This window comes from Protopterus annectens, chromosome 4.part0 (genome assembly GCF_019279795.1).
Source record: "Protopterus annectens isolate FY-2018-M chromosome 4.part0, PAN1.0, whole genome shotgun sequence".
In the NCBI taxonomy this organism is placed as follows: Eukaryota; Metazoa; Chordata; order Ceratodontiformes; family Protopteridae; genus Protopterus; species Protopterus annectens.
This window is the reverse complement of record NC_056733.1, coordinates 1,108,373,638-1,108,400,963: the sequence shown is the minus strand read 5'-3', so window position 1 is coordinate 1,108,400,963 and position 27,326 is coordinate 1,108,373,638. Positions and strand designations below refer to the sequence as shown.

General features: G+C 42.5%; 1 protein-coding gene and 1 non-coding gene across 2 annotated transcripts in view; one reads left to right on the top strand and one right to left on the bottom strand.

Annotated features, from left to right (window-relative positions):
• The window catches only part of LOC122799790 (F-BAR and double SH3 domains protein 2-like), a 1,119,909-nt gene that overhangs the window by 305,038 nt on the left and 787,545 nt on the right, over positions 1-27,326 (top strand). The gene's annotated exons all lie outside the window — the stretch shown is intronic.
• TRNAD-GUC lies at positions 26,918-26,989 on the bottom strand. Its single transcript has one exon. It is a non-coding gene; the product is annotated as a tRNA-Asp (tRNA).

Sequence of the window (27,326 nt, the reverse complement as noted above, 5' to 3'; positions counted from 1 at the left end):
GTCACTATTTTAAAGAAGCCTATGCATAAAGCTCCAGCAAGACTACAAAGAATGATGCTCAGATTACAAAAGTACAACTTCAAAACAGTCTGTACAAAAGGCAGACTCCTTTATCTGGCTGGTACCTTATCCAGATCACCCAGAAATACCACAGAAAAGCTTGATGCAGAGAATTTTGACTTCAATGTCCTGGAAGTGCATAATTTGATGAGCTAAGAGATCATACAAAGACTGATCCAAATTTGCAAAAGCTCAACCATTCATCAGTGTTGATTAGCCGTCAAAGCAGTCTTGTGTAACAGTGGAAGTGCAACCTTATTTTCCTTACAGAGATGAGATGTTGATGGAAGATGGTATCATTTTCAAAGGTCTTAAAGTTGTTGTTCCTGCTTCCTTACAACATGAGTACATCCAGATCTTGCATCGTGGCCACCCATGTTCTGAAGCTACCAGAAGAAGGACGAGAGGACTAGTATTTTGGCCTCCTCTGTCAAAAGATATCAATAAAGTACTTTCATCTTGTTCAGTATGCAATAGTACTAAATCACATTTGCAAAAAGAACCACTTCACCTAAGCCAAATTCTTGAACTACCTGGGCCAACAGTAGTCACTGACATATTCAAGTCTGAATAGTCAGTATTACTTAGTGTTGGTAGACTCTTATTCGAATTGGTTCAAGATTGATCTGCTACCTAACCTAATGTCCAGTACTGTCATTACTAAGTTGAAAAGTCATTTCTCAGACCAGGGTAGTCCACACACAGTTATTTCTGACAACGGTGCTCAGTTTACCAGTCAGCTATTTCAGAAATTTGCAAAGGAGTGGGACTTTATCCATGTTACTAGTAGTCCTGAGTACCCACAGTCAAACAGCCTAGCTGAATGTCCAGTGCAAAGCCATTACTAGAGAGGTCAAAGTGTGACAATACCGATGTTCTCTTGAATTTGCTTAATCTCAGAAATATACCCCTTGGCAATTTACTTCTGTCTATGCAAACCAGAACAACCTTGCCCATCAGTTCCTGTTTGTTGGTGCCTAATGCTAAAACACCAGAGCAATCAAAGCCCACCTATTCAAAAAGCATTCATTCCAGAAGTCCAACTATGATAAAATAAGCAGATTTCTTCATCCATTGAAAGGAGGAGAGACAGTGAGGATGCAAACGGCAAAAGGTTTTGATCGAATTGGTCAAGTGAGAGTTGTATGTGCCAAGCTAAGATCTTACTTAGTAGAATCTGAGGGTATAGAATACAGAAGGAATCGCAGGCATCTTCTTCCAGTGTCTGAATCGATATCGCAGCATTGTACCTGTGAATACAGACTCTAGATTTCAGAGCAACCCAGAAGATGTTCCTGTTGAAGGACATGTTTCAGTACCTATTCCCATTCCTGATGATGTACTAGATGTCCCTGAAGTTGAACATTCATTAAAGACTGTCCTTGCTGCTAAACCTGGTCCTAATTTTTATGTCACATGATCAGGTCGTATTTCCAGACCTAGTGTAAAATACACAGCAACCTGGATATTATTGTTTCACTTGTAATTAGTTCTGTATAACTGCATGTCAAAGGATTATTTCTGTACAATTGCATGTCAATGATTTTTGTCATTTTTACTGTGCATGACTTATTTATCAAAGAGGGAGGATGTAGAACCAGAGCATGTTGTAACTTTAAGAAGCATCTCAAAGTGAGGGCACGTGCATATAAATAGCACATGCAGGCAGCAGTGCCATTTTGAGAGAACAGCCAGAGTGTTAACATGTATGAGTGCAGTAGTCAGTCTATTTATAAGTTTAAAGTTTTTTACTAAGCCTCAGTCTTGATATGTTTGTATGTAATAAAGCTGCTTGAATCAAACCCACAACTGTTCATCTGTTTTATCCTGACTGGACGACAACTGGAATTGCTGATAATCATGTGCTGTTTTCATGATGCAGTCAGTCAGGTGATATATCCTCATAAATCACAACGTCAGTGTGCCAAGCAAAAACAGCCCCTAAGGCTAAGTAACACACCCAACACACTAGTAATCGGTGATTCTATCATCAGGCACACAGACATCCCACTCACTAGACTGAACAAGGGGAAGGTTACCGTAAGCTGCCTGTCGGGTGCCAGAATCCGCCACATAACACATGCACTCAGGTCACTCCACAACAAGTACAAATATGACTCTGTCATTGTACATGCTGGTGTAAATGACCTGAGACGTACTTCCCTGGACTACATGAAAAGAGACATGGAGGAGCTCTCTGACCATGTAGCCCAGGCTGGTATGACTCTGACTCTGAGTAGCATCCTGCCTTCACCCAAAATGATGCCAGCATACGAAGAAAAAAATGATCAGTTTCAACAATTGGTTAAACTACTGGTGTCATTCAAAGGGGATCCAGTACTTGTCAGCCTGGGACAACATACTTGACAAGCCACGTTGCTTCGCCAGAGACGGCTTGCACCTGTCACCCCTGGGCTTTCGAATACTGGCCAAGACTCTTGCCACCCCAATACTGCCTTTTTTAGGCAAGGCTCAAAAGACAAACCCGCCTCCATAAACAACAATAATAAGCAAAAACTGAGGGTAATGCTGCTCAACGCCAGAAGTCTAAACCTCAAAATGCACGCACTCAAGGCTCTCCTTAGTATGGAAGAAATCGACGTATGTGCAGTGACAGAAACCTGGTTCAAGGCTCCAGAGAGCACCCCAGCACTACCAGGCTATAACTCCTACCATACCTTTAGGTCCCCAAACCAGGACCGGAACACAAAAGGAGGGGGTGTGTCCATATTCATCAAGAACGCCCACACCTCCAGGTTAGTAGCACAGCACGCGGAATCTGAGACCATCCAAGTACAATTGACAGTGGGTAAATTGACTGTTCAATTTATAGCTTGCTACAGATCTCCCACCTTGTCTCAGGACCCTCACGCAGCATTCCTGAGAACATTACAAAGTATGAAGATTCTACCCAACACCATGCTACTGGGTGACTTCAACTATCCAAACATTGACTGGGAAAACTACTCAAGCTCAAATGCCCTAGCCCAATGCTTCCTTGAGTTTATAAACTCAAACGCCCTTGAACAGCTGGTCACCACTCCCACAACAGGTGGCAACATACTGGACCTGGTTATCACCAACATGGGGAACCTATGTTCCACACCTGAGGTAAATTTGTCATTGGTAAGATCAGATCACAAACTAATCACACTGGACATCCACATCCCAACCCCCCCCCCCCCCCCCCCAGTCAAGGAAATCAAGGAATAAAACTTCTCTAAAACCAACTTCACACTCCTCAAGACCGAGGTGGGAAGTTTCAAAGTTCCCAATCAAATGGAAAATGATGACCCAACAGCAGAATCCTTTACAAGTGCATTCTATGAACATCTTCAAGAATGCATGGACCGAGCCATCCCAAGTAAAACCAAGACCAACTCCTCAAAGAAGAGGAAGCCAAGTCTGGTGGACCCCAGCCATAAATAAACTTTACAACAGAAGGAGGAAACTCCTGCAAGATAGAACAAAATCCCAAAATAAGAAGGCATCTCTGATTAACATCAATAAAAAACTGCGCTCCCTCATTAAATCATCCAAGGCCAACTTCGAAAGAAAAATAGTCAATGACTCTAAGGATAACCACAAGGCCTTCTTTAACTATGTCAAGAGTCTAGGGACAAACTCTCAGATATGCTCCGAGCTAGTGCATAATGGCCATAAATACACTGAACCAACCGACATTGCCAACATCCTGGCTGACAAGTTCAGTGCAAACTTCACCCCCCCCCCCCCGTCTCCACCAAAGGAGCTAGCACCCATCCCAGAAGAATGTGGCGCTCCAGGTATCTCAGACACACAAGTAAAGACAGCCCTTGCAAAGGCCAAAAATACAGCATCAATGGGACCAGATGCTATCCCAGGTTGTGTCTTACACAAGCTTCAAAATGAACTAACCCCCCATCTCAAATCACTATTCAAACTCAGCCTCTCTACAAGCTATGTACCCAAAGAATGGCATACAGCAACAGTCGTACCACTCCACAAAGGTGGTGCCAGAACTGACCCTGGGAACTATCGCCCTATAAGCTTGACTAGCTTGGTCTGCAAAGCCATGGAACGCATTATCATGGAGCTCATTAACAGGGACATTGGGAACCTCCAGACACTGGGACCCCACCCAGTTCGGCTTTGTTAAAGGCAGATCTTGCCTCCTGAACTTGGTTGACTTCTTTGAAACAGTCACCAAGGCCATAGATGAAGGGAAGGTGGTCCACACAGCATATCTGGACGTCGCTAAGGCATTCGACACCATTCCACACTCAGGAATCATAGACAAACTCACCAGCTTAAATATCAAGCCCCATGTCACGAGATGGGTTGCCAATTGGCTCTCAGACAGAACCCACACTGTAAGAGTGGCAGGCGCCATTTCTGACTCTAAACCAGTCACAAGTGGAGTCCCACAGGGCTCAGTCCTGGGACCCCTTCTTTTTGGTATATATTTCTCCGAAGTACTGGCAAAGGCGGAGGGAATGTGGCTAACCAAGTTCGCAGATGACTGTAAATTGGGTGCAATAATTGACTCTCCAGCTGACACAGACATCCTGCAAAAGGGTCTCACAGAGACAAACACCTGGTGTCAAAGTCACGGCCTCAAGCTAAATGCCAAAAATGCATAGTAATCCCATTTGGGAAAAACAAAGTACCTACAAACTACCACATAGATGGGAATCCACTAAGTACAGAAGAAGTAATTAGGGACCTGGGTACCCAAGTAGATAGCATGCTCTCCTTTGATAACCACATAGCCAAAATGGTCAGGAAATCCTTCTATGTGGCACACCTGATCACAAAGGGTTTCTCATCCAGATCCAAGGAGGTGATTGTGCCCCTTTACTCCTCACTCATTAGGCCCATAATAGAGTACAATGCCCTATTTGGGATGTACCTCACTAGACACCTGCAACAACTAGAAAGGCCACAGAAGTACCTCACTAAGAGGATTAAGGGCCTTAAACAATTACCCTATGAAGCACGACTAAAAAAGCTCCAGCTCTTCACAGTCGCTTACCGTCTGCTCAGAGGTGACCTATGCCTGACCTATAGGGCCATGTCAAACCCTGAACTAATGGACATGCTTCACCTCAAAAAAACGAGATCCCTCAGAACCACTCATTCTAGCGAATTGAACCTATGTACAACAATAAACAGGACATGCTGGAGGGATAGATTCCTGTCCCAGCGGCTCCCCTCACTCTGGAATAGAATCCCAATCCATATTCGACAGAGCTCCTCTCTGACCCTCTTCAAGAGAAATCTTGATGAGTGGATGGGTAATCGTAAGTTCTACCCTGGGATCACTTCAGGAGCCCTGTTGACAGAGGCCCAGGTTACTAATCTAATGGGGAGGCGAAAGCCATCACTCTCTGGCTAGGCTTATAAATGCCCATGGGCAGATAGCCTAGTACTTACCTATGAACCTATAAATGCACATTTGCACCATTTTTCCAAAACAACAAAACTCTAAGAGGTCTACTGCAGGTGCTTGTTTGCTAATAGGTAGTGACACACTTGCTCAAAAATGCAACTGCCCTAATTCTCACTAACAACTTGTAAAACTCTATAGCCATAACTGTTGCCCTAAAACTCCCTCCCATTTCCCAATCTGTGTGCTTGCTGCCTTACCCAAAACTCCATTCCCCAATCCTGAAGTCCCCAGTTGCTCTTTAAACCTAAAACTCCAGCCTTCCCCTCCTGCTTTGCAACCCTAAAGCTTCCTTCCCATTCCTTATCCCTAACATCTACCTTCTGATCCCTTCCCATGGCTGACACACTTACCTAAACACATTCTTTGAGTTTGAGCAAGGTAAGGGGTGACAGGTTCTTGCCCAAACTCGTATTCAAGCAGGAGCATGAGCAGCTGTCTGCATGAACTACAAGATGCTTGTTTGTGCCTTCAAGAGAGTGGCTTTCAGCTGCTTGGAGTAGACACAGCCCTAACATTACTTAACATAATTTATTTAGAAGGTAAGTTATTTTGAATACAAAACAATGTATCAGGCAGTTCAGATTCAGTTATAGCTGACTTGAGCTCTTAGACAACCTTTATATATTCCAGTAGCGGAGCTTATTTTGTCCAAAACCTATAATTCTTTTTCAAGTAATTTGATTGCATATGAATTTTGTTAATTTCTTTATCATAAAGTTTTATATATATATATATATATATATATATATATATATATATATATATATTCTATCACCGAACTTCCGAATCACCGACACACAAGTTACCGACCCCAAACAACCGAAAACACACAACACCGACAAACACCAACAACTCAAAAAAACGAACAACACTACACTGACACAAAAAACGTCAACTACACATTGCACACAATAACATATCCACTAAGCTTAACCTAAACCTAACCCTAATGTCCGACACTACGCACAATTTACCCAACCCCACACTAACCCTAACTCACTTAACCCACCCTAAACCTCAACACCGTCACTATCGCACTTACCCTACCTGCACCTAACCTAACTCACTTAACCCACCCTTTAAACCTCAGCACGTCACTATGCACACTTACCTACCTGCACCCTAACCCTAACTCACTTAACCCACCCTAAAACATTAAGCCCGTCACTATCGCGCACACTCACTCCACCCGCATACTAACCCTAAAACACTTAACCCTTCCCTACACTACACTACGTCACTATCACACACTTACCTTACCGGAACCCTAAGTCCGACACTACCGCACACTCACCTTTCCCACACCCTAACCTAAAATCCCTCACTATCGTACACTTACCTGTCCGCTCCCCAATCCTAAATCTTTCACTTTCGCACACTTACTGGATCGCGCTCACACGCTGCCATTGTCGGTCTTTCAGCTGTCGGGATATCGCGTTTTCGATAACCTACCTGTTCGGTTGTTCCGTCTCGGTCTTCCGGGTGTCGGTGATGTGGCGCTTCGGTCATTCGAAGTAGACCCATATCTATATATAAATTCAAAAATGAGGATGAGTTAGTCTCCTGTTTTATAATTCTATATTTTTTAACAATTGCTAGTAGAAAGACACTGAGCAGATTGGGATCCTTATTGACAAACACAGGAACTGGAGCATTAAAAAATATTAAGGTCTATAACTTGTCTGTTCATAATGGCTGAGCAACTGAATGCAATTCATTTAAAAATTCCTACGGCACATCATCATAAAATATGCTGCCAGTCAGCCTTAGCCAGCATATTGCAGCTCTAAAAAAGATTAATGTTTATTTCATATTCTTCCAGGTGTCTGCGGAGAGTTGTGATGTCATTTTACTAAATTATTTTAATGAGGTTTCTGTCTGCATCAGAGAAATTAATCATTATGAATGATAGGATGCATGAATTACTAATTTAGGAGTTAGAGTGTTAGGAGTCATGAATTGCTGCCTTAGGATTCGGTGCAGTGTTGTATAGATTCGGTAATACTGATTTCGACACTTGTAAAATAGAATCAAAGTTGGAATCAGTTACACCTATGGAGTTAGTCTAGGTAATTCTGTATATCCTAGATAATCATACCTTGCATCATAGTGAGTATAATACACTGTATTCATACCCAATCACCAGTTTCTTTGTCTTTTCGGCTTTTCCCGGTTAGGGGTCGTCAAAGTGGAACTCTGGTCCGCTAATGATTGGCAGTCGATTTTTATGGTGCTGAGTTGCCAGCCCGGCGCCCAACCTTCAGCAAAGGAACGCCCATTCACACATGTCTTTCGGAGGCCACTCAACCGTGAGGAGGACATGCAGACTCCACACAGAAGGCACTCCAGCCGAGAATCGAACAGGAGAACATCGCCAGTATCTGTTTTAAATCTTATAATACATGCATACATACTGATAATAACTTTGCATTATGTAGACAAGCCAATAAAAAAGACCTTTATCTTCCATTCTATTATTTTTCATTTTAAATTATAGCCTTCAAAGAATTTCTGCATCCAGGTCAACTATTGATAAGGACGAACAACACCACTGTTATGTGGTACATAAACAAACAGGGAGGGAACACACTCATACCCCTGTGCAGACTGGCTATGTCACTGTGGGACATAGCTCTGGAATCACATAAATAGAACTTCAGGCCCAGTTCCTGCCGGGCAAGAACAACACACTGGCAGACAACCCAGCAGAAATATCACAGATCCTACGAATGGAAATTACATCCTCAAGTTTTTGCAGAAATAATCAAAGCATGGGGAAGGCCAGACATAGATCTTTTTGCCTCCCACACAAATCACCAATTAACCAAATTCTGCTCAAGGACCTTTCATCCAAAGGCTTGGAGGGTGGACGCTCTCTCTTTCAGCTGGACATCAATGACAGTTTATGCCTTTCCACCTCTTCCTCTGCTGCCCAAAGTACTATTAAAAATCAGAGCAGACAGACCAAGGATGATTCTAATTGCAGCGGACTGGCCCAGACAACACTGGTACCCACTTCTAAGGAGCATGACATATTCCCCTCCATGGACTCTACCTCTCATGCCTCTTCTCCTGACTCAACACAGCTACAAAACGCTTCACAGTCAGCTGAAAACACTCAACTTGGCCGCATGGAAAATTCCTTAACTTCACAGTGGACCTTACTTTCAAAGGAGGTGGAGGATATAATTCTGGAGGCCAGAAGGCCGTCCACTAGAAAAGCTTACTCCACAAAATGGAAAAGGTTTTGCGTCTGGAATGAAAAAAAGGGACAGGATCCTGGACAACTGAACACATACCTCAAAGTATTACAGTATCTAGCTGAACTACTAAACAGTGGACTTTCATTTTCCTCCATCAAGATCCATGCCTCAGCCATTTCAGCACAGTTCAACACTGATCCACCTTTATTCTCTCACCCTCTCTTAAGACAGTTCCTCAGAGGGGCTAAGAATATTAAACCTCCAAGGAAACAGCCAATACCTGCGTGGGACCTAAATTTCATTCTTGAAAAACTAACTTTGTCTCCTTTTGAGCCAGCTGCTTCAATAGATTTGCAATACTTGTCATGGAAAACAGCTCTTCTTCTGGCTATCACCTCAGCTCGTAGGGTATCAGAACTACAAGTCCTCATGGCAGTGCAGCCTTACATCATCTTCCATCAGGACAGGGTTTCTTCTGAACCAACCCCTCCTTTATGCCAAAGGTGGTGTCCAGGGTAGCATTGAATCAGGCTATACACTTACCTACCTTCTATCCTAAACCCTAAAATAAAGGGGAAAGATTACTTCACTCCTTGGACATCCACAGGCAATTGAGGTACTACCTAGACAGGACAAAGCCTTTCAGAAAATCAGAACAACTCTTTGTGTCCTATGCTATAGGCTTCAAGGAAGCCTATTTCCAAACAGACTATTTCTAAATGGATAGCCCACTGCATACGTTTTGTGTTACTCCTTTCATGGCAAAGATGTACCTGCAGGCATCAGGTCTCACTCCCACAAGGGCCACGGCTACCTCTGCAGCCTTCCTCAGAGGAGTGCCTACCAAGGATATTTTGGAAGCAGCCACTTGGAGTTCTGTACACCTTCTCCAAACACGATAACCTACCTTTATACTCTAAATCTAGGGCAGGCTTTGCCACTGCAGTCTTGCAGGGCATTCTGGCTCCTCCAAGTTCCTCATAGTTCCATCTAGTGCCTACCACCCCTGCGTAGCTTTGGGATTCTACCATCTGTAATGACTGCAGTTGTATGCACGATGAACATAGTACAGTTTGTACCTACCATAAATGTAGATGTTTGAGTGCTAATACAACTGCAGTCAAGGTTTCCCTCCCACCTTCCCCTCTGGGAACAGGCCTTTTTGGCTATCACTTCCTCTTGCTGCCTTATTGGGGTGTTCTTTTATGATGTATTTGCTTGCATCTAAAGTATTTGTTTATATGGTTTCCTTACTTCTCATATTTATGTATTGCCTTCCTTCTGAGGGCACCTGACATCTGGGGCAAGAAAAACTGAAGAAAATGGCGTTGGCTGGTTCTTTTATACCCTTGTCGCACTCACGTCAGGGAAGAAGCGACGACAACCGACGCCGGACCTAGACTTTGGAATTCGGCCGACCGAGGACCCGCCTGACGGCAGGAGAACCCATCTGTAATGACTGCAGTTGTATTAGCACTCGAACATCTACATTTATGGTAGGTACAAAACTGTACTTTCAAGGCTCCAGAGAGCACCCCAGCACTACCAGGCTATAACTCCTACCATACCTTTAGGTCCCCAAACCAGGACCGGAACACAAATGGAGGGGGTGTGTCCATATTCATCAAGAACGCCCACACCTCCAGGTTAGTAGCACAGCACGCGGAATCTGAGACCATCCAAGTACAATTGACAGCGGGTAAATTGACTGTTCAATTTATAGCTTGCTACAGATCTCCCACCTTGTCTCAGGACCCTCACGCAGCATTCCTGAGAACATTAGAAAGTATGAAGATTCTACCCAACACCATGCTACTGGGTGACTTCAACTATCCAAACATTGACTGGGAAAACTACTCAAGCTCAAAAACCCTAGCCCAATGCTTCCTTGAGTTTATAAACTCAAACGCCCTTGAACAGCTGGTCACCACTCCCACAAGAGGTGACAACATACTGGACCTGGTCATCACCAACATGGGGAACCTATGTTCCACACCTGAGGTAAACTCGTCATTGGTAAGATCAGATCACAAACTAATCACACTGGACATCCACATCCCGACCCCCCCAGTCAAGGAAATCAAGGTAAAACTTTCTAAAGCCAACTTCACACTCCTCAAGACCGAGGTGGGAAGTTTCAAAGCTCCCAATCAAATGGAAAATGATGACCCAACGGCAGAATCCTTTACAAGTGCATTCTATGAACATCTTCAAGAATGCATGGACCGAGCCATCCCAAGTAAAACCAAGACCAACTCCTCAAAAAAGAGGAAGCCAAGTCTGGTGGACCCCAGCCATAAATAAACTTTACAACAGAAGGAGGAAACTCCTGCAAGATAGAACAAAATCCCAAAATAAGAAGGCATCTCTGATTAACATCAGTAAAAAATTGCGCTCCCTCATTAAATCATCCAAGGCCAACTTCGAAAAAAAAATAGTCAATGACTCTAAGGATAACCACAAGGCCTTCTTTAACTATGTCAAGAGTCTAGGGGCAAACTCTCAGATATGCTCCGAGCTAGTGCATAATGGCCATAAATACACTGAACCAATCGACATTGCCAACATCCTGGCTGACAAGTTCAGTGCAAACTTCACCCCCCCCCCGTCTCCACCAAAGGAGCTAGCACCCATCCCAGAATAATGTGGCGCTCCAGATATCTCAGACACACAAGTAAAGACAGCCCTTGCAAAGGCCAAAAATACAGCATCAATGGGACCAGATGCTATCCCAGGTTGTGTCTTACACAAGCTTCAAAATGAACTAACTCTATCTCAAATCACTATTCAAACTCAGCCTCTCTACAGGCTATGTACCCAAAGAATGGCATACAGCAACAGTCGTACCACTCCACAAAGGTGGTGCCACAACTGACCCTGGGAACTATCGCCCTATAAGCTTGACTAGCTTGGTCTGCAAAGCCATGGAACGCATTATCATGGAGCTCATTAACAGGGACATTGGGAACCTCCAAACACTGGACCCCACCCAGTTCGGCTTTGTTAAAGGCAGATCTTGCCTCCTGAACTTGGTTGACTTCTTCGAAGCAGTCACCAAGGCCATAGATGAAGGGAAGGTGGTCCACACAGCATATCTGGACCTCGCTAAGGCATTCGACACCATCCCACACTCAGGAATCATAGACAAACTCACCAGCTTAAATATCAAGACCCATGTCACGAGATGGGTTGCCAATTGGCTCTCAGACAGAACCCACACTGTAAGAGTGGCAGGTGCCATGTCTGACTCTAAACCAGTCACAAGTGGAGTCCCACAGGGCTCAGTCCTGGGACCCCTTCTTTTTGGTATATATTTCTCCGAAGTACTAACAAAGGCGGAGGGACTGTGGCTAACCAAGTTCGCAGATGACTGTAAATTGGGTGCAATAATTGACTCTCCAGCTGACACAGACATCCTGCAAAAGGGTCTCACAGAGACAAACACCTGGTGTCAAAGTCACGGCCTCAAGCTAAATGCCAAAAAATGCATAGTAATCCCATTTGGGAAAAACAAAGTACCTACAAACTAGCACACAGATGGGAATCCACTAAGTACAGAAGAAGTAATTAGGGACCTGGGTACCCAAGTAGATAGCATGCTCTCCTTTGATAACCACATAGCCAAAATGGTCAGGAAATCCTTCTATGTGGCACACCTGATCACAAAGGGTTTCTCATCCAGATCCAAGGAGGTGATTGTGCCCCTTTACTCCTCACTCATTAGGCCCATAATAGAGTACAATGCCCTATTTGGGATGCACCTCACTATACACCTGCAACAACTAGAAAGACCACAGAAGTACCTCACTAAGAGGATTAAGGGCCTTAAACAATTACCCTAAGAAGCACGACTAAAAAAGCTCCAGCTCTTCACAGTCGCTTACCGTCTGCTCAGAGGTGACCTATGCCTGACCTATAGGGCTATGTCACACCCTGAACTAATGGACATGCTTCACCTCAAAAAAACGAGATCCTTCAGAACCACTCGTTCTAGCGAATTGAACCTATGTACAACAATAAACAGGACATGCTGGAGGGATAGATTCCTGTCCCAGCGACTCCCCTCACTCTGGAATAGAATCCCAATCCATATTCGACAGGCTCTCTCTGACCCTCTTCAAGAGAAATCTTGATGAGTGGATGGGTAATCGTAAGTTCTACCCTGGGATCACTTCAGGAGCCCTGTTGACAGAGGCCCAGGTTACTAATCTAATGGGGAGGCGAAAGCCATCACTCTGTGGCTAGGCTTATAAATGCCCATGGGCAGATAGCCTAGTACTTACCTATGAACCTATAAATGCACATTTGCACCATTTTTCCAAAACAACAAAACTCTAAGAGGTCTACTGCAGGTGCTTGTTTGCTAATAGGTAGTGACACACTTGCTCAAAAATGCAACTGCCCTAATTCTCACTAACAACTTGTAAAACTCTGTAGCATTACTGTTGCCCTAAAACTCCCTCCCATTTCCCAATCTGTGTGCTTGCTGCCTTACCCAAAACTCCACTCCCCAATCTTGAAGTCTCCAGTTGCTCTTTAAACCTAAAACTACAGCCTTCCCCTCCTGCTTTGCAACCCTAAAGCTTCCTTCCCATTCCTTATCCCTAACATCTACCTTCTGATCCCTTCCCATGGCTGACACACTTACCTAAACACATTCTTTGAGTTTGAGCAAGGTAAGAGGTGACAGGTTCTTGCCCAAACTCGTATTCAAGCAGGAGCATGAGCAGCTGTCTGCATGAACTACAAGATGCTTGTTTGTGTCTTCAAGAGAATGGCTTTCAGCTGCTTGGAGTAGACACAGCCCTAACATTACTTAACATCATTTATTTAGAAGGTAAGTTATTTTGAATACAAAACAATGTATCAGGCAGTTCAGATTCAGTTATAGCTGACTTGAGCTCTTAGACAACCTTTATATATTCCAGTAGCAGAGCTTATTTTGTCCAGAACCTGTAATTCTTTTTCAAGTAATTTGATTGCATATGAGTTTCTCCTGTTTTATAATTCTATATTTTTTTAACAATTGCTCGTAGAAAGACACTGAGCAGATTGGGATCCTTATTGACAAACACAGGAACTGGAGCATTAAAAAATATTAAGGTCTATAACTTGTCTGTTCGTAATGGCTGAGCAACTGAATGCAATTCATTTAAAAATTCCTATGGCACATCATCATAAAATATGCTGCCAGTCAGCCTTAGCCAGCATATTGCAGCTCTAAAAAAGATTAATGTTTATTTCATATTCTTCCAAGTGTCTGCGGAGAGTGAAAGGTACAATGTAAACATTTTCCAGAGTTGTGATGTCATTTTACTAAATTATTTTAATGAGGTTTCTGTCTGCATCAGAGAAATTAATCATTATGAATGATAGGATGCATGAATTACTAATTTAGGAGTTAATAGAGTGTTAGGAGTCATGAATTGCTGCCTTAGGATTCGGTGCAGTGTTGTATAGATTCGGTAATACTGATTTCGACACTTGTAAAATAGAATCAAAGTTGGAATCAGTTACACCTATGGAGTTAGTCTAGGTAATTCTGTATATCCTAGATAATCATACCTTGCATCATAGTGAGTATAATACACTGTATTCATACCCAGTCACCAGTTTGTTTGTCTTTTCATTTTTTCCCAGTTAGGGGTCGCCACAGCGGAACTCTGGTCCGCTAATGATTGGCAGTCGATTTTTATGGTGCTGAGTTGCCAGCCCGGCGCCCAACCTTCAGCGAAGGCACGCCCATTCACACATGTCTTTCGGAGGCCACTCGACCATGAGGAGAACATGCAGACTCCACACAGAAGGCACTCCAGCCGAGAATCGAACAGGAGAACATCACCAGTATCTGTTTTAAATCTTATAATACATGCATACATACTGATAATAACTTTGCATTATGTAGACAAGCCAATAAAAAAGACCTTTATCTTCCATTCTATTATTTTTCATTTTAGATCCCTTAATAAAACCTGTCCTAAAACAATAGGGAGACAGAGAGAGCAAACACTTTTTTTAATTCTGAATTTTTGTGTATAGAATATTTTTTTCAAAATATTTTTTATTTAAATTGAAGTTGTGGGAGTAGCAATCAAATATTGGAAATAATTAGATTTTTTTCATAAGAATCACTGCTGCAGTAGCCTAAACTATATGTTAAGGATGTAACAGCCAGGCAGCTTCCAAGGCTTCAGGTCGGCTTCTACACGCCCAAACCATTAGTCAGCTCAAGCTGACTAAATGTCAGGTTTGGGTGCCAAGCCCTTCAGAGCTTTCTTGCTGCTGAAGAGAGAGCTCCTCAATGGGCTTTTGTAGATCGACAGTATGCTAACACTGCTTCATTACTGTCCAGATAAGTTCCAGAAGATTTACTTTTTCTGTAAAACTTATTTTTTAGCTAAGAAAAAGCATTTATATTGACTGTTTGCGACTTTAGATTACTTTTAAATGGGAGTGTTAATTTTAATAACTTTTTACCACAGAAGTAAGAAACCATATTTTAAGCTTCTTTAGGCACCTTTTGTCTATTTTTGACAAACTGGTAAGGTGATTTCTGATTTTGATGATTCCGAAGCCAAGTCTTTTGATATGCCCATGCTTAATTCTGCCCTTCAGGCAGCTAGATACTCCAGTAAGTGTAGTTATGATGCTGCAGATACCTCTTCCAGGGCTGCTGCCTGTGGTTCAGTTCTTTGTATAGTCTTCTGGCTCAGACTTCAGCCTTTCCTTGAAAATTTTAAGACAAAACTATTAGATTCTCCCTAGGACATGCATGACCTATTAGGCCCTGTAACTGCAGAGATTTTCAAGTCCTTGTAAGAGAATGATATATTTGTGAGACTTTTCTTTCTCCTGCGAGAAATTACCCTTCTAAAGCTGGTCCTTTATTCCATAAAGACATGAAATCTTCATAGAAGAGGAAAAGACCTCAGAGAAGATATTGAGGAGAAATCTTGTTACTTTACAGAGCTTTCAAACCTTTCCAGGATAAGCCACCCCCCTACATGACTATCTGCCTCATATTCCAGTTTCTTCCCACCTCTACCTTTCTCAAGTTTCATTATCAAAAACTCTCCTTTGCTGTGTCAGTTCAGCAGATGATCACCTCAGACAAATTGGTTCAGTCCATCATTCAAAAGAGGTACAAAATGTCTTGGAAAGCTCTTCCTTATCTTTTAGGGATTCCTCAATCCCCTCCAAGCCAGATCCACCTTATTCTCCCGCTACTTCAAGACCTTGTTTCTGATGGGACAATAGAATTGGTTCATCCTTATCCACAAAGAACAGGTTTCTATTGTAGGGTGTTTCTGTTTTCCAGGAAAGAGGGGACATGGAGACCAATTTTAGGTCTTTCCTTTCTCAGCACTGTCCTGAAGGTTTCAAATGTGAAAATGTTGACCGTTCAGTCCTTGCTTACATGGTGACTTTGGATTTTGAAGGATGCTTAGCTTCATATTTCTGCTCATTTACATTTCAGGAAATTCTTACGTTTGTGTTTCTTCATAACATGTTCAGTTTTCAGGGTATTCACAAAGTGCTTATCTCCCGTGGTTGCTTTCTACTGCCTTCAAGCTGTTCAAATGTTTTCCTTAGCTATATAATTTTTGTCATTCATGCTGCTTTCCAAGAGTTTCTTCTTGGCTCATTTACATTTTTTGATGGACCTTCTGGCCAGGTTGGGCATCACTTTGAACCGAAACAGGACTGTGCTTGATTCTGTCTCAGGACTGGATTTTCCTAAGTTGCAGGATCTATACCATGGAATGATGGTCATTCTTCCAGAAAATGAGGTTTGTTTCTAACAAAAAAAACTACTTTCTGATACTTTTATCTTTAGATGTGACTACTGCAAGGGTTTTTTTTTTTTCATGCTCTGGGATACATGTCTTCAATGATTCTGATGGTTCCGGTGGCCATAATGCATATGAGGAAGATGCAGTGGTGTCAGAAGTTGGTTTGGACTCAGCACTTTCACCTCTAATTTCCGTACTTCCCTTCTGCCCTTTAACAAGAAGCAGAGGTATTGGTTTCGTTAAATCATTTTTCTTCCTCCTTAGCGAGATCGTATCACAGATGCTTCAGATCTGGCATCAGGCATTTCTTCCAAGAGCATCAGGCTTCATGAGGTCTGGACCCACATGAGGTCTGGACCCATAGAGAGAGAGAGAAAAGACCACATCAATTTAAAGGACATGAGGCCATTTATTCTAGCCCACAGTCTCTTACATTACCTTTGGACTTTCACAGACAACACCACAGTCGTTTGGTATGTCCACAAGCAAGGGAGCACAAAGTCTTACCACCTCTGCAGATTAACCCAGGTAGTTTGCAAGGCTGCAAATCAATACAGACTATTCCTTCAAGCTAAATGTTTACCCTCAGGGAGAAACACAGTAGCAGATCTTTTGAGAAGATCTAGAGCAGGTCTTCGTGAGTGGATGTTAAACAGGGAGGTCTTTCTGGATATTATCCATCAGTGAGGTATTTCATATATAGATCTTTTTGCATCCCCACATGACAGGCATGTCAAGATTTTGTGTTCAAGATTACCATGCCCTCAGGCATGGAGTATGGATGCCATGAACTTTTCTTGGGGGGGTCCTTTTTGCCTTTCTTTCAATTCCTCTGATTTCAAAAGTTCTTCTTAAGGGTAAGAAGGACTTGTCAAAAATCTTATCGGTAACTCTCTTTTGGCCCAGGCAGCATTACTTCCTCATCCTCATTTGTCTGGCTAGGGACAATCATCACAAGTTACCACACAGGATGGATTTACTTTTTTAAAACAGAGGCTCCTTGACTCATCCAAATCTGCAGAGTATAAGCCTGATTGTTTGAGTGATAAGAGTTTTAATTCCTTTTAAGCACTGATATCCTGAAGTCATTCTTAAGATTTTACAAGAGGCTAGAAAACCAAATGCTAAAAAATCTGATGTTTGTAAATGGAGGACATTTTCTCTTTGGTATTGTGGTCAGAGTCAAGACCCTTATCAAGTGGGTATTCCTAAAATTCTGGTTTATTTGTGTAAATTGCTCAGTACTGGCTTAGCACATTCATCTGTTACCAGCTCATTTGCCAGCAGTTTCAGCTTGTCCATCTTGGATCCTCCTTTCTCTTCCAGATTTGAGATTATACAGTTTCTGAAATGCATCCTTCATAGTAGGTCAAAAATAAAGGTTATCCCCTCCTTCTTGGAATTTGAACTGTGTGTAAGAGAAGTTTACTTTACCCCCTTTTGAACCCACTGCCTCTGCCTCTCTTAAATTTTGTAGTTGGAAAACAGTGCTCTAAGTGACACTGAATTTGGCTAAAAGAGTTTGAGTTGCAAACCCTTATATAGCTTTTCCATCCTTTCTGATTTTTCATAAAGATAAGGTTACTTGCCGCACTAATCCTTCTTTTATATCTAAGGTTGTTAATGAGTTTTCTTTGAATCAGACAATTAACATCACCAACTTTTTCCTACACCTCAAAATTTTGGGGAGAGAATCCCACATTACGTAGACTGTGACGTTGTGAGGTATTGCCAGCTGTACCAAGAGATGAGAGAGTGCATTTGTAGCATATGCCAGCATGGCTGGCTGAAGTTTTGTAAATAATCTTATGTCATTTGACTGTCACATTGATCTGTACAGATGCTTGTATTAAAAATGTATTTGTAAAAGTTGCTTTCGTTAAAACTCTTAACAGAGTTCTGTATGTTAATTGTGCCAGAGTCAAGTGACTAGATGTGATGTCATTCTATTACCAGCTGAAGAACAGAACTCTGGTAGTAGCGGTTTGTTTTTTTGATTTTTTTTTTTTTTGTTGTTGTTTTCACTTTGGAAAATGATGTAAATGGTCTGTCAGTTATCATAGTTCAGTTGTTAGTTATACAGTTCAGTTAGTGTGTGTAGTATCTCATCTTGCCTTGTGGAAGTGAGCATCTCAGCCGTACATCTTACCTTGTGATACTAAATGAGTTAACTAGGGGCAGTTTCTCTTTAGTTCAGTTAGGAAAAGTGCAGTGAGATTAGTTTAGTACAATTTATTTTTCCTCATCTTTGAGATTCTGTACAACTGTGTTATTTTTATATTTCCTGTGACTGAAACTCTGTTTATTGTGACTAAATATTAAGTATTCTCCTGTTCTTTATTTTATTATCCATTATTAAATAATGTTATACCTTTCCATTGTGGCTAGTCATTTAAAGAACACTTTTAACATCTTGAGAGTACTTGTGCTTATTTTAGTGACACTGTGGCCACTCCAGAAAGTCTGGCTGCTTTGGCCACACTGTACCATTTATATCTGTTTTAATTCGACACTGTATAATTGGTTTTGTAAGAGCCTTAGAGTGTCTGACTGGTGGCAGCAATCTACAGTATAGTCTGGAGAGGGGACTCGGCTGCTGAATCTGTGCCAGCCATTCCCCGATGTGTGTGTGTGTGTGTGTGTGTGTGTGTGTGTGTGTGTGTGTGTGTGTGTGAGTGAAAAATCAGATATTCAAGTGACTTGGAACTGGGACACAATGCTCCAAGGTGAGTCTCATTTGGGAACTGGCAAAACAGAGAGTCCACTCCCAGGTCTGGAGCAGGTTCCCTATGTTGCTCTTGAGTGAAATTGTGCTTGATTGTAGAGAGCTGCATTTGAAATACCATGTAGAGCCTTTCCTGTTTTTAGTGCCTTCTTCTGTGCTGGTTATGAAGCTGTCAATGATGAGGATTGGGGCTCCTTGATTACTGGCCCGGGGAAAAGAAGGGCTCTTCACATAGATGTTAATGGGCAACTTAGATTTTATTGGGTCAAGACAAGGTGTGTTTGAAAGTCAGTTCATTTTGTTTCTTTTCAATCAAAGAATTTGGGTGCACCTGTTTCCAAGCAAATAGTTTCTATATGGATTTCTAAGGCTACTTCTTTTTGTTGTTCTTTTCATAGTAAGCAGCTTTTACTTTCTGTTAAGACCTATTCCACTAGAGCTGCTGCATCTTTAGGGGTTTTCTTCAAAGGGCTGGACTCTAAATTTATTCTTGAGGCAGGCACTTTGTTCTCTGTTTACATTTTCAAAAAGCATTACAAGATGTATTTTCTAAAAGTAGATGAGGGTTTACTTGTCCAGTCTTGTTACGTCGTCTGGACCACAACCCTATTCACTGTTTCCCTCCTTTTCTTATTAGCGAGCTTTGGGAATATCTCATAAGTTGTTTGGGAATATCTCATAAGTTATGAATACTGTAACTGTGATCAAGGAAGGGCATATGTCAGTTGTGCAAGAACTTGCTGTACCAGTAGGTGTCCTACTTATCACTGTTGCAGTATTGCATACCTCTCTCCTCTCCCTATTTTTTCTGTGACCGAGGTGGGCTCTTTTCCCTTTTTCACCTTTTCTGTGATTTGTATGAATGTATATAATTACTGCTTCTTCTACTTCAGTTGTTGTGTGGGTCAAAAAAACTGTGAGGTACTTTACATCCATACGTCCTTTATGTACCACAGACAACAGTGTATGTTGTGCTAAGGTCATATGTTTGGCATTGGGAGAGGGTTCTCAGGCTTTGGTATGCTGGTTGGGACCTATGGCTATCCTTGATAGAATATTCTGTAGGTTGTTAATAAAGCAACAATGATAAGTTGGATGTCTACTCTTATGCTAAGGTGTCCTTCCATATGACTTTTGCAGTATTCTTTACAAACGAGATTACCTGCCAAGGGTAGCCCAACGTCCAGCCAGTACCAAGGCCTGAGGATTATATAGAATTTTATAGACATCGTACATCACATGTATGCTCCCCAATCAAGGCGTAGGGCATAAAGGTAATGTACGGGCTTACAGACCTCAGAACTTCTTAGCTGCTATTCCAAACACCATCACTGATAGTAGGTCTGAACGCTCCTTCTTCTGTGCTGGTTATCAAGCTGTTTCATGTAAGGGCCCCACTGGGGTTTCTACTTATCTGTTTTTATTTGTATTTTTTGTGACTTTACATGTCATCCAGAAAGGGAAAATGTTAGTGTGGGAAGCAGATCCCCCTAAAGATAGTCATGAGCAGTGTCTTTTCTGTTAGGTGCTTCTCACAACCATGCGCAGTGTTCTGTCTGCAAACGTTTATCCCCAAGACCCTACATAGCCATCACTCTTGCTTATCAATTTACCTGGAGAACCAGTATCTTAAATTGTTGGAGCAAGGTGCTGTCACACAATATTCCCAGCCCGAAGGTCAGACTCCTACCAAGAAAAAGGCCAAAAAACTGTGGTCTGATTCTGCTGCTGTTGCACCTCCCCCAGACGTTTGTCTCAAGACTGGTAAAAGCCCAGACGATCGTCCAGTTATTGTATCGAATTCCCCCTGACACAACCCTGTCAGAGGCTGACATGGGTCTGACTTGCATGTCCTCGGAGGCTCTGCAAATGTCTGCCTTGGATGCTGAGGGGGAACTTCAGCTGCTTATTTCTGAGGGACCAAGGGGAGTACCGCAAATCCTTGTTCAGGAGGAGATTTCTCCTACATCAGTTGAGTGTGTAGCAAGGGTCTGAACTGCCTAAGGTTTTAGGATGGATGTTCCCCAGAAGAAAAAACAGAGAACTAAACATATTTCCCCTTATGCTAAAGATCCCCAGTGTGAATTGTAGGATTTTACCCAGGGGTTGTTAAATGCCTTAATGGCCTTAACACCTCCTCAGTGAGTTTCTCTGCCTGCTCCTCCTTGGTCTTTTACTCCTCTTAAGAGACCCAGAGAGCAGCAGTCATCAAAAGAGGATTTGGATTCTGAGGAAGACTTTTTGGCATACTCTTCTCATATCACTTCTCCCTTGGATTGTGGATCTGAGGAGCAGTTTTCTGTCAGCCCAGACTCCCCCTTGAAGGAACTATCCTTTGGGAACATTATTTCTCATATGATGGAATTTTTCAAATGGGACTATACTTGGTTTTCTGATATTCAAAATGGATATTATAAACTCCTTCACATGGAGTCTCTTAAGCCCTCTGCCTCCTGTCTTGGCTACCCTTTTAGATACTTTTTCAGCAGCCTCTGTGGTCCTTGATTCACTACCTCCAACCCCCTAAGAAACCTGATAGGTTTTACAAGGTGCCTGATGATTGTAAGCTGTTATACAAATGTCCTTCTGCTGATCCTTCTGTAGTGTCTCTCTCTTCTGACAAACCTCCTAAGCTTTTGCCATCTACTAAACTACGTCCATCAGCCAAGGGGATAGTAAGGCTGTGGAACGTTTGGGCACAAAGGTATATACTGCTGCTAAACTGGCTCTTTGGGCTATTAATTACCAGACTCGTATGACCAGGTATGTTCGAACCCTACTGTCTCTGATTCAGAAGGGAACCTCTGGGCCCTTTCTTTTTCAGGTTCTGCCTCTTAAGTGGCTTGCCATTCTATTAAATGTAGTTAGATGTAGCTGATGCATTATCTGGGGCTGCTGCCTTTGATTCTGTTTTGAGACATTACTCTTCACTTTGTCTTTAGCCCTTACCTGATGATATTAAGGCTAAATAGTTGGGTGCTTCTCTTGATAAGAGCCTTTTTGGCTCTGTTGCTGCTGAGCTTTTTAAGTTCCTCCTGGATAAAGGCATGGCCTTGCAGAAATTTAAATACACTTTTGTGTCTCCTATCCCTAAGTTCCAGAGGAATTATCCATCCAAATCTGCTTTTGTCTGTAGACAGCCTTGCCCTCCTCCTAAAGGGTAAGAAAGGTTCTAGGCTTATATGTCCTGCTCAGTCTACTCAGACCTCTCCTTTTCAAGACAAACCAGGTTCTGTCTGATAGTTTGCTTCCCCTTTCCCTGGGTCATGTTCCTGTCAACTTTTGTCTTTCTCTGTCCCTTTCCATTTAGTTAAGGGTCAGTCAAGACTCTTTGGTTCTATTCATCATCTGCCAGGGATACTTTGTGGTGTGGAAATCCCATCTTCCTTTTTTGGGCATCCCTCTACCTCCTCAGGAACAGCTTCCTTTCTTTCCAGACTTGCGTCAGGGCTTCTGGCTCAGGGCACCATTCAGTTAGTGTCCCCTGTCCAGAAAGGGAAAGGGTTTTATTCCAGGATGTTTGTTTCCCAGGAAGGAAGACACATTGAGGCCTATTCTGGATCTTTCTCAGCTCAGTACCTTTTTGAAGGTCCCTTCTTTTTGGATACTGTCCTTTCAAACCGTGTTCCCTCTTCTTCTTCCCCAAGCTTTCTTAGGCATTGTTTAGATTCAGGGATGCTATCTTCATATTACTGTTCATCCCCTTTTCAGGAAGGTTTTACCTTTCTCTCTTTCTTCCTTGCATTTTCAGTTCTATGCTTTGCCCTTTAGCCATTCTACTGCCTGAAGGGTATTCACCAAATGCCTCACTCCTGTCATCGCCTTTTTCAGGATGAAAGAAGTTCAATCTTTCCTTATCTGGACAACCTGCTTATTCTGGCTTCATCCCCTGAGGTCTTGCTTCAGTGCCTCTAGTTTATGGTTTGTCTTTTACAATGCATGGGGTTTACCATAAAGTTTCAGAAGTCAATCCTGATTCCTTCTCAGGATCATGTGTTTCTCGGTTGCAGCCTCCAGATCATTCCCATGCTGACATCCCTGCTTCCACTCAAGGCTTTCTCTCTCCAATCACCTTTTTTCAATCCTTTCCTCCTCTGGCTTCAGTCATGGCCAGGGATTTTCTCAGGGTTCTAGGATTCATGGCCTCCACTGTTCCTATGCTGCCTTTAGCTAGAATCCATAAGAGAAAACTGCAGTGGTTTCTAAAGTCAGTGAGGCTTCAACACTATCATCCACTGGATTTTTTAGTTCCTTTCCTTCCATGCCTCAGATTCAAGTTTTAGTGGTGGATTCATCAACTTTTACTAAATCCACGACTTCCTTTTCAACCCCCAGTCCACTCTCGGGAACTTTATTCGGAAACCTCGGACAGGGGGTGGGGAGCTTCCTTTGGTTCCCTCAGGTCCAAGGTCTCTGTCTTACTCATCAGAGGTAAAATCACATCAACATAAAGGAGATGAGAGCTCTACTTCTAGCTCTTCTGACTCCCTCTTTCTTCCAGGGCCTCTCAAAATCTTCACAGACAATGCCACAGTGATGTGGTATATCATCAAGCAATGAGAACATGGTCCTACCTTCTTTGCCTTCTGGCTGTTCAGGTCTGAGATCTAGCTGTCCACTATCAAGTGACTCTTCAGGCTGTATACATTCCTTCAGAGCAAAATATAATGTCAGACTCAGCTCACAAATGGATGCTTCACAGAGATGTATTTCTGGACATTGTCCATCATTGGGCTACTCCACAGGCAGATATTTTTGCCTCACCTTTGAACCATACAGCTTCCTCTTTTTTGCACCAAAGTCTTAAGTCCTCTGGCTTGGAAGGTGGACACCCTATCTTTTCCTTAGAAGGAGATGTTTCTGTATGCATTCCCTCCTCTTCCTCTTTTTCTGAGGGTCCTGCTCAAGATAAAGCAAGACCCCCCCAAAAAAAAAATCTTGCAGGTGACTCCCATTTGACCCAGACAGCATTGGTTCCCCCTTCTTGTACACCTAGCCAGGGCCATCATCACAAGTTACCTTACAGGGTGGACATACACAAGACAAGGGATCTGTCATCTATCTCCACTCTCCAGCCGATATTGTGGGTGATAGGGATTTTGATTCCTTTTTCGGCACCTATTTTTTTTTTCTGAGGAAGTGCTTAATGTTCTGCAGGAGGCCAGGAAACTCACTACAAGAAAATATTTGTCCAAATGGAAGAGTTTCTGTTTGTTGTCTTTCTCATAACCAGGATCCATTTTTCTGTGGGGATCACTCTGGTTCACTCTTATTTGTATGAATTGCTCCAGGCGGGGTTAGTGCAGTCTTCTGTTAAAGCTCACCTTTCAGCTGTTTCTTATTGTCTGCCATTGACTCCTCCTATTGCCTTTAGGTTCAAGATCAAACAATTTCTTAAAGGCATCCTTAATATCAGGCCTCCCAGGAAGTGTATTCCCTTTCCCGGGACCTTAATTTTGTACTTAAAAAAATTGACACTGACTCGTTTTGAGCTTACAGCTAAAGCTTCCTTGCAACATTGTACTTGGACGACTGTTCTTCTGTTGGCCCTTACTTCAGCTAAGAAAGTCTTTGAACTCCAGGCTCTTATGGCTGTTCCTCCTTTCTTAATTTTTAATAAGGACAGGGTGTCTCTTCGTACTAATCCTTGTTTTATGCCTAAGGTGATTAATGAATTGTCTCTTAATCAGTGTATTAATTTCGCAAATCTAAGCAACTTTTTGTTTCTTTTCATCCCTGATCTGTAAGTTTGGCTGTTCTAAGCAAACCATATTCTCCCAGATCTCGAAGGCCATTTCTTTTCATTACTCCTTTTATGGAAAATGTTCTTCTACCTCTGTAATGTCTAATTCTACTAGAGTTACTGTTTCCTGAGGTGCTTTTTCAAAGGATTGGATAACAATTCCATCCTTGAGGCTGCTACTTGGACTTGGCCATACCTTGACTAAGCATTAGAAACTGGATGTTGTTTCCAGAGCAAGGGCTGGCTTTTCCAGAGCTATCCTGCATGAGTTTCTAGAGGGCTTCTCTGTGCCTTCCTCCTCCCATGTTTCCTCTTGAGCTTTTGTACTCTCCCATTTGTAAAGAATACGGCAACAATGATATGGAAGGACATAGTACAGTTATGCAAATTCTTACCGTAACAGTAGATGTCCTTCTCTTCACTTTTGCAGTATTCACTCCTTCCCTCCTCCCCTTTCTGCTCTGTCCTTCTCCTTCTGGTTAACTGGCCTGGAATTATTTTATTTTTTCTCCTTTTAGACACACATGTTCCTCCTAGCTCCTTGGAATACTGTTCCTCCTGGGGCTTTTCAGTTCTGAGGTCTGTACATCCACATATCACCTTTATGCCCTACGCCTTGAGCAGGGCGCGTAGCTGTGATGAGCAACGTCTGTAAAATCCGTAAGACTTTTGTATACTGGCTGTAAGTTTAGCTACCCTTGGCAGGGAATCCCATTTTTAAACAATACTGCAGCAGTGAAGAGAAGGACATCTAATGTTATGGTAAGATTTTACACAGCTGTACTCTATTTTACTTTTGGGAACTGTGTTAAGTGTTTAAAGTGCTTTCTACTGTATTTTCTTTTCAATGAAAAGTTACTTTTATTAAAACGTGCCTGTTTTACTGACAGTTGCTACTAGACTTCCCTTGCAATCAGGCAAATTTTTTCCACTTAAGCAGGGAGCGTCTACCATTCCTTTGGTTCTTCTGTCTTCCTGCCCTGGTGGGCAAGGGAGAGGCCACTCTTGTCAGTCCTGGGAGAAGGGGCAGAGAACATCTGTCTCTAGCCAGAAAGTTGTTCCCATCTCTACGGAGGTTATTGCTGGTAATTATGGGGTCTGTTTCTTCAGAAATTCTTGTCAAAAGTAAGAAAAACTAAAACATATGTCTTCTGTCGCAGTGATGCTGGACAAGAAGAATTTATCGGGCCTCACTCTTCTTGTTTTGTAGTTTCTGGTAAAAGAAAAAGTAATTCTTCATTTTTTGAAAAGATTCAAGAAATCAAACCTCAGAATGATTGTGAATCGCCACAGATTTCTGATTCACTTTCTGAGGAGAATTGACTTTGGCCTATCCCTTTGAAGGATTCTAAGTATTTCCATAATGAATCAGTTGTTTCAGTAGGAAAATAGTGATGTTTCTCAGTCTCTCAGAAAGTAATATTTGTTGGGCCTAGAATTTACAGCACCTACCCCCTTTCCTCCTGTTTTGTCTGCTTTGGAAGCTGTTTTTGTCCCCTGCCTGCAATTTCAGTGATAGTTAACATGCTACCCCCTAAAAAAAGAATATATAGTGTCTCAGTGCTTTAACTTTTTATACAGTCATGCAGGATCTGACACAGCAGCTATTGCCTTAAAAAGCACTCTAGTAGTGCACGTAACCTGTATTCAGGATTCAAATACTTAGCAGGTGGTGATTGTTAATGTCCTGTTGAACATAATAATATCTCATTAACTTAATTGATATGTTTTCAGGTGGTTTATTGACATATTTGTCATCATGATATCGCTTATACACCTTATGGCACATATAGGTAGGTACTAGGCTATCGGCCCTTGGGCCCATACAAGCCTATCCAAAAAATGTACCCTGGCTTTCGCCACCCAAGAAAATGATTTTCCTGTGCCCCTGTCGAGCAGAGCCACAGAAGTGATCCCTGGGGTGAATTTCCCATTTCCCATCCAATCATAAGAAATCGCATGCTCCCCATCGGGGAATCGAACCCCGGTCTCCCGCGTGACAGGCGGGGATACTTACCACTATACTAACGAGGAATATAAGTGCCCTAGTACAGTTTTCACCTAATATCAGGTATCAAGTCATGACACACACGTACCATAGCGCAGATTTCAGAGGGCATTTGATGAGAACACACACAATTTTGCCAGTTTCATAATGTAGAGGGGTATAGCCTTACTGTGACCCAGGCAACTTGGGTCTGATTAATGACCTGATTACTGGAGGAGATGGCTAAAAAGGGAGATCTGTAATGAGTTGAGCCTGCTGTTCTTTCCTCTTCTATGTAGAGGTTGGATAGGTGCTTGTGTCCCAGGATACATACATGGGTGGTGCAGTGGTGCAACAGTTAGCATTGTTGCCTCACAGGAAGTG